This window comes from Pyrus communis, chromosome 15, assembly GCF_041283825.1.
Source record: "Pyrus communis isolate YQ-2024b chromosome 15, ASM4128382v1, whole genome shotgun sequence".
NCBI lineage: Eukaryota > Viridiplantae > Streptophyta > Magnoliopsida > Rosales > Rosaceae > Pyrus > Pyrus communis.
The window spans coordinates 8,764,272-8,775,587 of NC_142579.1; the positions used below are offsets into that span (position 1 = coordinate 8,764,272).

The window sequence follows — 11,316 nt, forward strand, 5'->3', positions numbered from 1 at the left end:
TTCCGGACCCGCTCTATCATCGTAACACGATATTGTTCGCTTTGGACCCCGACCACGTCCTCACGGTTTTGTTTCTGGGAACTCATACGAGAATTGTTTTTGGGAACTCACACGAGAGAACTTCTCAGTGGGTCACCCATCATGGGAATGCTACACGAGAACTTCCCAGTGGATCACCCATCATGGAAATGCTCCCGCGCGCTACTTTCTTAACTTCGGAGTTCCGATGGAACCCAAAGCCAGTGAGCTCCCAAAAGGTCTCGTGCTACGTAGAGATAGAAATATACATATAAGGATTACTCCCCTAAACGATGTGAGATGTCACAAATACAACACAAGAATTCTTAAACATTCTACAACCTGTTTGCTATTTCTTTATTGTGCACCTCTCTCTTTTTCTCAGTTAATTATAGGACACAATAATTTCGTATTTCTAACGCAAACAGACACCATGCTTTATGATTCTTTTTTGGCAGGTAAACGGTGTAAGGAAAACACTTTGGCTAAATCCATTTTGAGTAGGTATATCTATCTACCCGCTACTTACAATTTTACACATGTATACATACTTCGTTTGATATTTTTTTTATGAATTTTTCTTTATATTTATATTTATATTTTTGAAGCATGGACATCTTGATATTATCGGAACATATGCAAAATAGGGATTGATTCGACATTCAACATTGAACTACTTATATTTGTTGGAGGTAATATTGTCACTTGATGAACTAAAAACAAAATTTTGTTGTTAGATTGAGCATCGAGATGTATATACCATATTGTATTTTTGAGTTATTATGGACGAAACATGAAATGTGCTATGATAAAATTGAGGTTTAAGCTTAAATCCTTATGCTTTTGTATAGTGATAATAAAATAAGCGATTTCTATTGTTCACAACCTATTCAACATGGTCAAACTAAACACATTGAAGTGGTATGAGACTTTGGGTTTGAGTTTATTAGACGGAAATTTGAATCCAATCGTTAGGATCAAAATATGTGGGTTGCTCGGGATGCAATTCTGATCCATATTGATAGATCGCGAGTTGCCGTCTCATTTTTATTTTTTATTTTTAATTCTTCTCTGTCTGCTTTGGTCACAGTTTTTGGGGTGAATAATGCGGAACTGAAGTTTTGTTTTACGCGAAACTTCTTCGGCGTTTTGAAAGATCCAAACTTATGACCCACCTTTTATTTTACAACCAACTGGATAATAATATTAAATTCATGGGATTGGAACTTGGGTTCAGAGAGTATGGACAAACTCAGGTCTTTTATGACTCATTCTTTTTAATTAATCAACAACTGTCATCCATGAGATTTCTATATAGGACCACCTTTGAAGCGTTGTCAAGAATAAGTTGATTTTATTTATTTGAAAGATTTAGTACTAGTTTGGGAGTGCTTAATTTTCTTCAAAAGAAGGTCTAAAAAAACTGGGCTGTATTATATGTTTGTAGACAAAAACATTCTACTTTTTTCACAATTAAGGCCATTCAAAGCCAATGAGAATCCTCTCTCTGGATTCTATTTGTAAGGATTCCAGGAATCCTCAAATCGTATCATTCATCTTACATCGTGCGTTTAGTTTTTGACATGTATTGTTTATGTTTAATTTTAAATAAAAATATTTAAAATAATTTCTGACCATATGATTTACGATGAATGAACATAATTTGAGAATTCCTGAGATCCTCGTAAAGAGAATCGCAGATTCTTTCAAAGGCAAGCAGAAGCAGCAAAAACATGCTTTGACAGCAGGCTTTTTTTTTTTTTTTTTTTGTTTTTTGAATTTTTTTTGTTCTTTCTAAAACGCGGATGAACAGTGACTCTTTAATGAATTTTTAATGGTGATCCTACCCTTTCATTCTGTGCATCGTGCCCTTTCTTTCTCCTCACCGTCTCCTCCAAGCTTGAGCTTGGTATCTCGTGAGATCGAAATCCTTTGCTGGGATGACAAGCCAAAATTATCAGTCAGAGAGAAGAGTCTACTTCCCCCTTTTGTGAGATTGCACGTAGATACATCGAAATAGGTTTATGAAAATGAAAGTGAAAATTTAAAAAAACAAAAATTGAAACGGGTATGGTTGTAGGTTAGGAAAGATAGATCGAGATGGGTAGTTAGGAAAGAACAAACACTTAACTGATTTATTTCAAAGCTGATCATACTTACAACTTAAAAAAAAAAGTACAACAATACCAAACTAACTCAACCTTCTATCTTGATAATAAGAAGTTGATGATGAGAGAGTGGATACGTACAAAGTTTGTGTAAAGCAACTATATTCAAGTATATTCTCTCTCTTTGAAAAGAAAAGAATAAAATGAACAACTTCATCCTTTACAACCAACCAGCATGGACAATTCTCTGAAAAAAAGACGTTCTTTTAAAGTGCTGCTTCTAATTTCAAAGGGGAAGTAAAACACACCTCTAAACTTAGAGAGGAATAAAAAAGCTTATTTTTTAAAAATTAATCCATAAATTAGTCATCATTAACAATCCAATCATCACAGCCCACCATCTCAATGACTTTAAACCTACTGATCCAGATCCATGACCACACACAAGCTTGTGGTGGTGATATGTGCACACCTGTTGCTTCCTGCATATATATAATCAACAATAAAGTGGATAACTGACACCACAAGGAAAAAAATCGGATAGAAAATGCTAAAACATTGATCAATTTTTATTTGCCAAGAACGCACCATCAAGAGCGGACATATATTTGGCAAGAGAATCAAATTTCAATGTTCAAAATCTTTTCTTATTTGGACCCTGGATTTTAGAATCACTGTATCCAAATTCCAAAGAGAGATCTAAAACAGTTTTTAGTGCATGTAATTAGCTGATGACAAACCTCGTTGAGCAGAAAGCAACGACATAATCTGTGCCTGAGCAAGCAAAGATACTGCTCGGAGCATCATAAGCATAGCTGTAGGCAGTAGGGCATGCTTCTTTGAACTTCTTGGAATAATATGTGGGTTTACACACAGCAGCATTGCCATAACGCCCTCTGCAGCAGTACTCATCTGTGTCGAACACATCACACGCACTTCTGCATCCAACTTTCTTCCCATTTGCTTTGACAGCTAACTCATTCGGGCAATTTGGTCTTAGGTCCCCGTCACAACCAGATACACTGCAGTTTCCCGTACCATTTAGAGGTATCACAACCAATGGCAAGTTGAATCCGTCACAAGGATCACATCATAAAAGTCTACCGCGGCCAATGTGAATTCGGTGAGCATTGCTGGGGGCTTTCCTGAGGCTACACACTGGAGGGTGCTGCCACAGGACCCAGTCTCACACGAGCCATTGCCATTTTTGTCAAAGTTGCAGCATGTTCGACCCCATATCCTGCCAGACCAGCTAACCCGGGCAGTGAACACCATTGACTGGCCCGGTTTTAGCACAAAACCACCACCATTGAAGTTGTCCCCAGGAGTCACTGCAGGCCAGACTGTCTCCTTGCAATTGTTTATAATGGTGAAAGTTCTAGCAGACTCGGATAACTTTGCTCCTGCAAACATCCAAGAAACCAATTGCTCTAAAATTTGACATGAAACAAATTAACTAAAAGGGTAGTTAATTTTTTCCACAGTTCAATTTACTCCAAGGACGTGACAGATTAATATTTCAAATTTCGATCATATTGTAGGATTCGAGCTTGTTTACAAAAGAACTGATGCTAAATTCTAATCACTGTCATTATCCATACAAATTGTGAAAGAAACATAAACCAGAAAAATTGACAAGGTCTAGAAATAATACCTGAAAGAACCATAAAAACAGATAAAAGCGGTAAAATTAACATATTGAAGCGTTTTGTCATTTTTCTTACTTCCTCTGCCTATCTTTCAATCTTTCGTTCTTTCTAACTTTACGTAGATGAAATTACATGAATGCATTGAGCTAAGAAAGTTTGACAATATGCAATATAAAGGATGAGGGTGGAGAAGATTACGTGTGGAGAAAGCAGTAGTAGACCAAAGCAGTAGCAATTCATGGGATGCTTTTTGGCAATGCTAGTTAATCTGATTCCTTCCCCACTCCTTTCCTGCAAGTTTATTAAGGTTCCCTACAACCGTTTCTACTTTTTCCCACATCAAAGCTTAATCCATCTAAAAAATCCACGCTTGCAGAAACTATCCACTCCTTTTTCCTTTTTAATCATTTGGTCTTCGACATTTTTATCTAATCCGAAGTATGAAGACGGATGATTGGAACTTGGGTGTAGACTGTAGAGTGAGTAACATATTGTTTTAGTCAACTTAGCTACGGTTGGGTCTGCCAAACTATAAACTCGACTTCAAATGAAAGGCACCATTTTTTGTTAAAGTTTCATAGACGGGTAGCGGCCTACCACTGATCTCATTGATACTATTCTCACTTACCACTGCGCAATAACTAGGTGTGTGATTTTATGCAAAAAGTCTCGATATAATCAAAAGTAGAATCATTTAATATAAGTTGTAATTTGTTTGTGAGATGACTTTTTAATTTATTTAACATTTTTTCAAAATATTTAACTTCCAAGCTCAGTAAACTGTTGACATAATAAGTTAATTAGATTCGAAATGTACATTAGTGGACAAAAGCTTCCCTATAGAAAAATCGCTTAATAACTTAAATACAGACCTAGTACCTACTGTTGTTTGATATGGGAAAACTGAGGTCCAAAATTAGGCATATTTTGGCAAAGAAAAAGAACAATAAAAGCAAAATATGAGAAAACCCCATGAAGCAATACCTCAGTTGGAGTTGAATTATCGGCTTGAATCGGCGGGTAGTGATTTTACATGGGCTGGGAGGGTAGTGTACTATAGAACCCAATTGGAACAATCTCCTGGCCCAGTTTGTTGCATAATGTTCAATCTTATGCAGTGGCAGATGCATTAAGGAATTCAGGTGGTTACGAGATCATTCGGGGCCCGGATAAGTGGCTATGAGGATCTGTGAGGACCATCCAAGCTTGGCTATGTAGTGAAGGAGTAGAGTGTAGTGGCGGACCAGCAGTTGCAGTTTCTACAAATGATTGATTAAAGAGAAAGAAGACTATTATGTTTTTTAAAGACAACCAAAACACGTAGTTTTCAGTCAAGCCATGTGAAGGGGATCCTTTTTAATTTAAAAAATATGGAGAGTCTATTCTCTTTCCTCATACCTGAGATCTCCACCCAATTCCATTTTGCATTCACTTTCTCCAAATGGGTAATTCCCAATTCTAATTCCCTTTTTCCTAACTCACCCAATCGATCCCCGGGCCACTAATAGCTGCTCCACGCCTCCACATGTCTCCTCTCCACAACCACTAACACCTAGTTCACTTCTCTCCAATCTCCACCACCACTTAATCCCCTAATTTTTGAATTTAAGTAAGTTTCTATTTTAGTCTAAATTCATCATATAGGATGTTGACATTGATGTGTATTAGATGGAAAATTTATATTAAGATTAGTTTATAGCTATTGGTAATCTGTTTCGATTTTTTGATATTGTTTGGATCATTGATAGGAGCATATTTATGCTACTTAGTTATGTTGTTTCCTTGCATTTAGTTAGCTAATTGCTACTTATTATAGTGTTTTAAGCTATTTTCATGTGTTTGTAGGTCCTAATGACAAAGTTGGCAAGAAAAGGCAATTTTGAGCCTTTTAGAGCAGTTTTGGGAATGGAATGGATAGCTTGCATATGGAGCATGGTGGATGGACGAATTTTGAGTCAAAAGAGGCTAGGAACATGCAACAAATCTGGAGAAACAAGTTTAAGACAAAGAAGATAAGGAAAGAGCAAGAAACATGGAACATTATCCAAACAACCTTACCTTATCCTTCTCCTACATTGGTGTTGCACCCTTTAGCCCTTGTTCTTCTAGAAATCTGCCATAATTCCCTTTCTAAAGGACCCTATCTGTTCCTAAATACATGCCGCACCCCTTATCCCTTCTAGAAGTCCTAATTTCTGCCACAAAACACATTGTTTCTAGAACCCCTACAAAGGTGGCGCCTCTCCCTCTTCTAGAAGCCCTAAAATCTGCAATCCTTTTCTCCTAGGATTGTGCAATCCTATATGTCTATTATTCTTAAAGTTGCATATGCAACGGTTGAAGTGGGGTCGACTCTACTCGGCTATTCTCTTTAAACATGCACCAATGAAGATATTTTGATACCAAAATGTAGCTACATATTATTAACGCTCAAAACTTGCAGGTTGACAAATTAAAATAATAAATTCTTAGCGGGCTTGGGATAGTGACTAAAATGAAATGAACTCAAAGACTTAAGTGGTTCACCCTTTAAAACTAAGCTACAACAACTGTGTTGCTTGGATTGTATTATTTCAAGACTACAAATAGAGCTTGACTAATTACATGAACTCTCTGTTTTCTCAATCGTCTGACTCCATTACAAGAGGATCCTATACCTTTATATAGGTCTTCCCTCAATGACTCAGAATGCTTGGGTTCCGCTAATATGACATTTAATGCGCCACTTATGTAGACAAGCATACTAACACATTTTCACCTATCGACTGGGTATTTGATGGTGAAGTGATAGGTTCTTAGTCTAGTTAGCACACCTTTTCAGAGTGATGCGCATTGAGCGGCTTGCTCGACCTTGGTTATCCATCATTGCTTCTCCGAGTAGCAACCCGGCCACCTTTATATCTCATCCCAGGCCTTTACTTATGGTCATGAGTCTCCACGTGGACTGATTGACATCTAAGTAAACCTGCTCATAAAACCTTGCGCTAGAAAGTTGTTAGGCTATTTACGTGCCTCTGGCAGTCAGAAAGTACTTTATACAACCTAGTCAGCTGAGCTTGTAAGCAGTTGGCTTTAGTGCTTGAGAGTATCTTCCTCTAAACCCCTTGGACCTTGGGGTTCTTGATCATCCTTGAGCTTTGGCTTTACTTTGGGCTTTTTCTATCTTTTTTCCAGGCCTGCACCATTTGTGGGCAGTGAAGTGCCTAACGTTAACAAGTCCCCTAACTTCTTGGTCAATGATTTCTTCTTGGGCATGGAGTTGTACAGTTGTTATGTACCCCAAATGTGCTCTATTAGGAAAAGTGTCTCAAGTGTTCTTGACCTATCGTTCTATCAGTCGCTTGACTATGTCACTTATGTGCCTCATCCAGAGCAACTTCAAAAGACATTTGGGTGCTCGATGCACATGTCAATGACATACTAGGTGAGTAATCGAGGCGTCTATTTATTGAAGACTTAGCAAATAGGCGTGGCCTTGTGCACCATGATGTTTCTTGACGACTTTCAGTTCTCAGAAAGAAGTAAATGGTTTGTCACGTGTCACAATCTCATCACCCAGGTGCTCCATCATCAATGGCTGAGATCATACACTTGGGTCTATATAACCTCCCCCGTCACAACTTCTTCCCATTACTTCACATTCTCTACTGAGACTTTGTTAGTTTTCCTTAGCGATTCATTCAGTGGCTGGAAAATTGCTTCCTTAAGACTTTACCCCCTCATTATCTCTTCTTCAAGTAAATTTCCTCTTCCTATGTTTGTTGTATTTTGTGGATCATTGAAAACATGTTCCTATAATTGCTTATTTTCGTAGTAGAATAAAAATTCCCAATTATCGCCGTCACACGCACACGTCGAAGAGACTAACTTTGATACCCTTAGTGAACAGGATAGAGTAGACTTCCCTGACATAAGTAGATTAAGTAGCCTGGGATATCTCACTTGAATGAGCGCTCACTTACCCAAGCGCTTGCACCTTAATTTATAGTGACTTACCTTTATTTCTTTGAGATCCCTGGGCTACTAGTTGATATCGAACACACATGCAATGTTGACCGCTTCAAGGCCGAAAAGTTATGGCCTAGAGGCCTACGACTACAACCAATCAGTTGTAGTGGCACATCTAGTTCTAACGACTCTATTGATTTTATTGATACCCTTGACGAACCTCTAGTCAAATTAGTTACCAACTATTTCTGCTAACCACAAACCCAACCTTTACTTGTGGACTTTGATACACTCCGACTGAAGTCGAGGTGTGCTGGCCAACACTTGAAGGTGACGTAACCATAAAGGAAGGTGAGGCATAAAAATATGGATAAATTTAAATTTAAACCAGAATTTATTTAAGCAAATAAAATGTGTGCGCAGTAGTGGGAAGAACCCATACAACACAAATGTTCAGAGCATAGATGACGTAGGTAGTGCAGTCGAAACTAGTTAAGTACTTAATACACAATAGGAACAGCTCCTACATTTAATTATAGATATGTCAGAACCGTCAGAGATTCCTCGTATGCCACAGAGAGTTCAGCTATCTAAGACCTGGAGGGGCGAAAAATAGAAGGGTGAGTGGGCAAAAACAAAGGTTTATAAAACACATTTATTTTATGAACATACTAACCCCTCACTGTAAAACATGTATAGTTTCCAGAAATATGCCAATCACAATATCTCAATAGTAGCATAATAAAATCAAATGCTCATCGTTCTATGCTACCACACAAGTCGAAGTCGCCTAATGCAACCTATATGACAAGATTGGGTGTAGTCATAATATAGGCTCTAGTGCTACAATCACGTGAAGACTGGCTCTATTCGCGATCACATATGAGTCATAGTTGCTTATTATAACCTGTACAACAAGATGTTGGAGTTGCTTATTGCAACCTGTACGATATGACTGGCACCTACTGGGATCCAAGGTGAGCGTGCAGTGCGGATGTGAACATAACATGAGCAACTGGCCTTGACCCTGGGCGAGCACTAACACCGGGTGCAACAATGATGAGCAGACTACATAAATATAAGCATACCATAACAATTCAATAATTCTAGCCAACATAATAAACTTACTTGCGCATCCCATAGTATTATTTTAACATTTCACAACAGTACAACATTTCTTATAACATTATTTAATCATGGCATAATAGGCATGAAACAATTCAAAAGCATATGTGGAAACTATAAAACTTTATATATCATATATATAAAAACAAATGCCCACTCACTGATACGTAGTCAGATTATAAGCTCCTTGCCTTGCTTGACCTCGTATATGTGAAATAACTAAAATAATTAATTAATTAACACATACACAAAGAGGCTAGGAAAAACCCCATAATTTGCTCAAACAGAGGGTTTAAATATACGAAAATGTTCAACTCGACGTCACAGACCTATACACGTTAAGCACACACCAGCCGGAGGCCGGATGCGCCCTCACGCGCCTCTTAGCCCACGGCCACACGTGTGCCCACGTGCAGGTCAAAAACTGACAGACCTAGGGAATATTCCGTTAGACTTGACGAAATATTCCTTTACATGGTAACGGAACCTAACGGCGTTACTTAATGGTGTCAGGATATTGCGTCAACTTTGATAAAATATTCTCCTTCTTCTCCGGTGACTTCTACCGTCCGCCGCCATCTGGTTTCGCTGAAAACTGGAAAAAGTCGCCGGTTTCTGGAAATTTTTTCAAAACTTCATAACTTGCCCATTTCTCAACCACTATCAACGCACTCTATATGGAATTGAAGCTCTTGAGGAGTAGATCAAGATCGTACCTTTCAAAAGTCCAAAAGGTGGACGGAAGTGGCCTGAAAAAGCCTCAAAAGGTTCATACTTATTTTATTTGCCTCGAAACCATGTGTTTCCACGTCAACTCGACTTCAAACTTAGACTATTGACTTAAGGGAGTTGTGTGGAGCCTTCTAAACTTCCCAAAAGCTTGTAACTCGACCGGGAACAAGTCGGGGAAAACTCGTCGTCGGAGCTTCCGAGTTGGGTGTTCAAAACTCAACCATTTCACGATCGGTTTGTATAGTTGGGTTCGTAAGGATGAGATGAGTGTGATGGATGAAATTTTAGGCTCGATCCGTGGAGTTTGGTGGTTGTTTTTAGTGGCTGTAGAGAAGAGAGAGTCTTAGGATATTGAGAGAAGGAGAAGAAGAGAGAGAGAAGAAGAGTTCTGATTGGCTTCCAAGAAGAAAAATCTGATTGGGTGCAATAGTGTGAGAAAGTAATTGATTGGCGGTGAGGAAAAAGGGCATGGGTCCAATTTTTAAAAGAAGAAGGGGATAAGATTTTCAGATTTTGTACAGTAAGTCGTATATCAAAAATCTATCTCCTTTATCAATAACAGTGTCTCCCAAACTGATAAATTAACACATGTGTGTACCAAATTTTCCCATTGTTAATGTACTTTAACTGTGTGTAACTTTTTCATTACAACATCAATTTGGGTCTAACTCACGCTCAAGTATTCGTAACAATGAGTACTATTTAATTACGATAACGAGAAAAATAATTTAAGAGTCAAATAACTACGTCCACGTCAGGTTCCACTTTTTCCAAAAAGGACATAAACATCAATTTACACACTTAGGGAGAAAGTTACATGAAAAATTAGGGACGGGTCGTCATAATCTACCCTTTTTAAGAAAATTTCATCCCTGAAATTTCAACACTACTAAAGATCATAGTTAAAGAATAGACGTGGGTAAAGATCTCGCATACGCTCATTTGTCTCCCAGGTAGCTTCCTCAATAGAGTGGTTTTTCCATAAGATTTTCACCATACGAACGGTTTTATTTTTGAGAACTTTGTCTTTCCAGTTAAGAATCGTCACTGGAACCTCATCATAAGTCAAATCTAGATGAATTTCTAATAGTGAGGAGGAATCACATGTGACGGATCAGAAACGTATCTCCTTAGCATGGACACGTGGAACACATTATGTACTCTTGACAACTCTGGAGGTAGATTAAGTCGGTAAGCAACTTCACCAACTCGCTCAATGATCTGATATGGTCTGATGTAACAAGGGCTTAGCTTTCATTTCTTCTCAAAATGTACAACGCCTCTCCAGGGTGACAACTTAAAGAATACCCAATCTCCAACCTTATATACTCTGTCGGTCGAATGTCTGTCAGTTATACTCTTTTGTCGATCATGGGCTACCTTTAGGTTACCCTTTATCACTTGGATGTTCTGTGTTGTCTCATCTATGATTTCAGGGCCCACCAAAACTCTTTTGCCGACTTCGGACCAACACAGCGAGGTACAACATGGTTTCCCATAAAGCGCCTCAAATGGTGACACACCAATACTGGAGTGAAAGCTGTTGTTCTAGGCGAATTCTATCAAAGGTAAGGGCTTATGCCACGTGTCTCTGAACAGTAGAACTTAAGATCTCAGCATGTCTTCCAACATTTGAATAGTTCTCTCTGACTGCCTATTGGTCTGAGGGTGATAAGCGGTGCCGTAGAGGAACTTTGAACCTAAAGCTCTTTGAAAAACTACCCAGAATTTTGAAG

General features: G+C 38.4%; 1 pseudogene; it reads right to left on the minus strand.

Annotated features, from left to right (window-relative positions):
- Positions 1-2,246: 2,246 nt before the first annotated feature.
- LOC137730646 (pathogenesis-related thaumatin-like protein 3.5) lies at positions 2,247-3,841 on the minus strand (annotated as a pseudogene).
- Between the last annotated feature and the right edge of the window lie 7,475 nt (positions 3,842-11,316).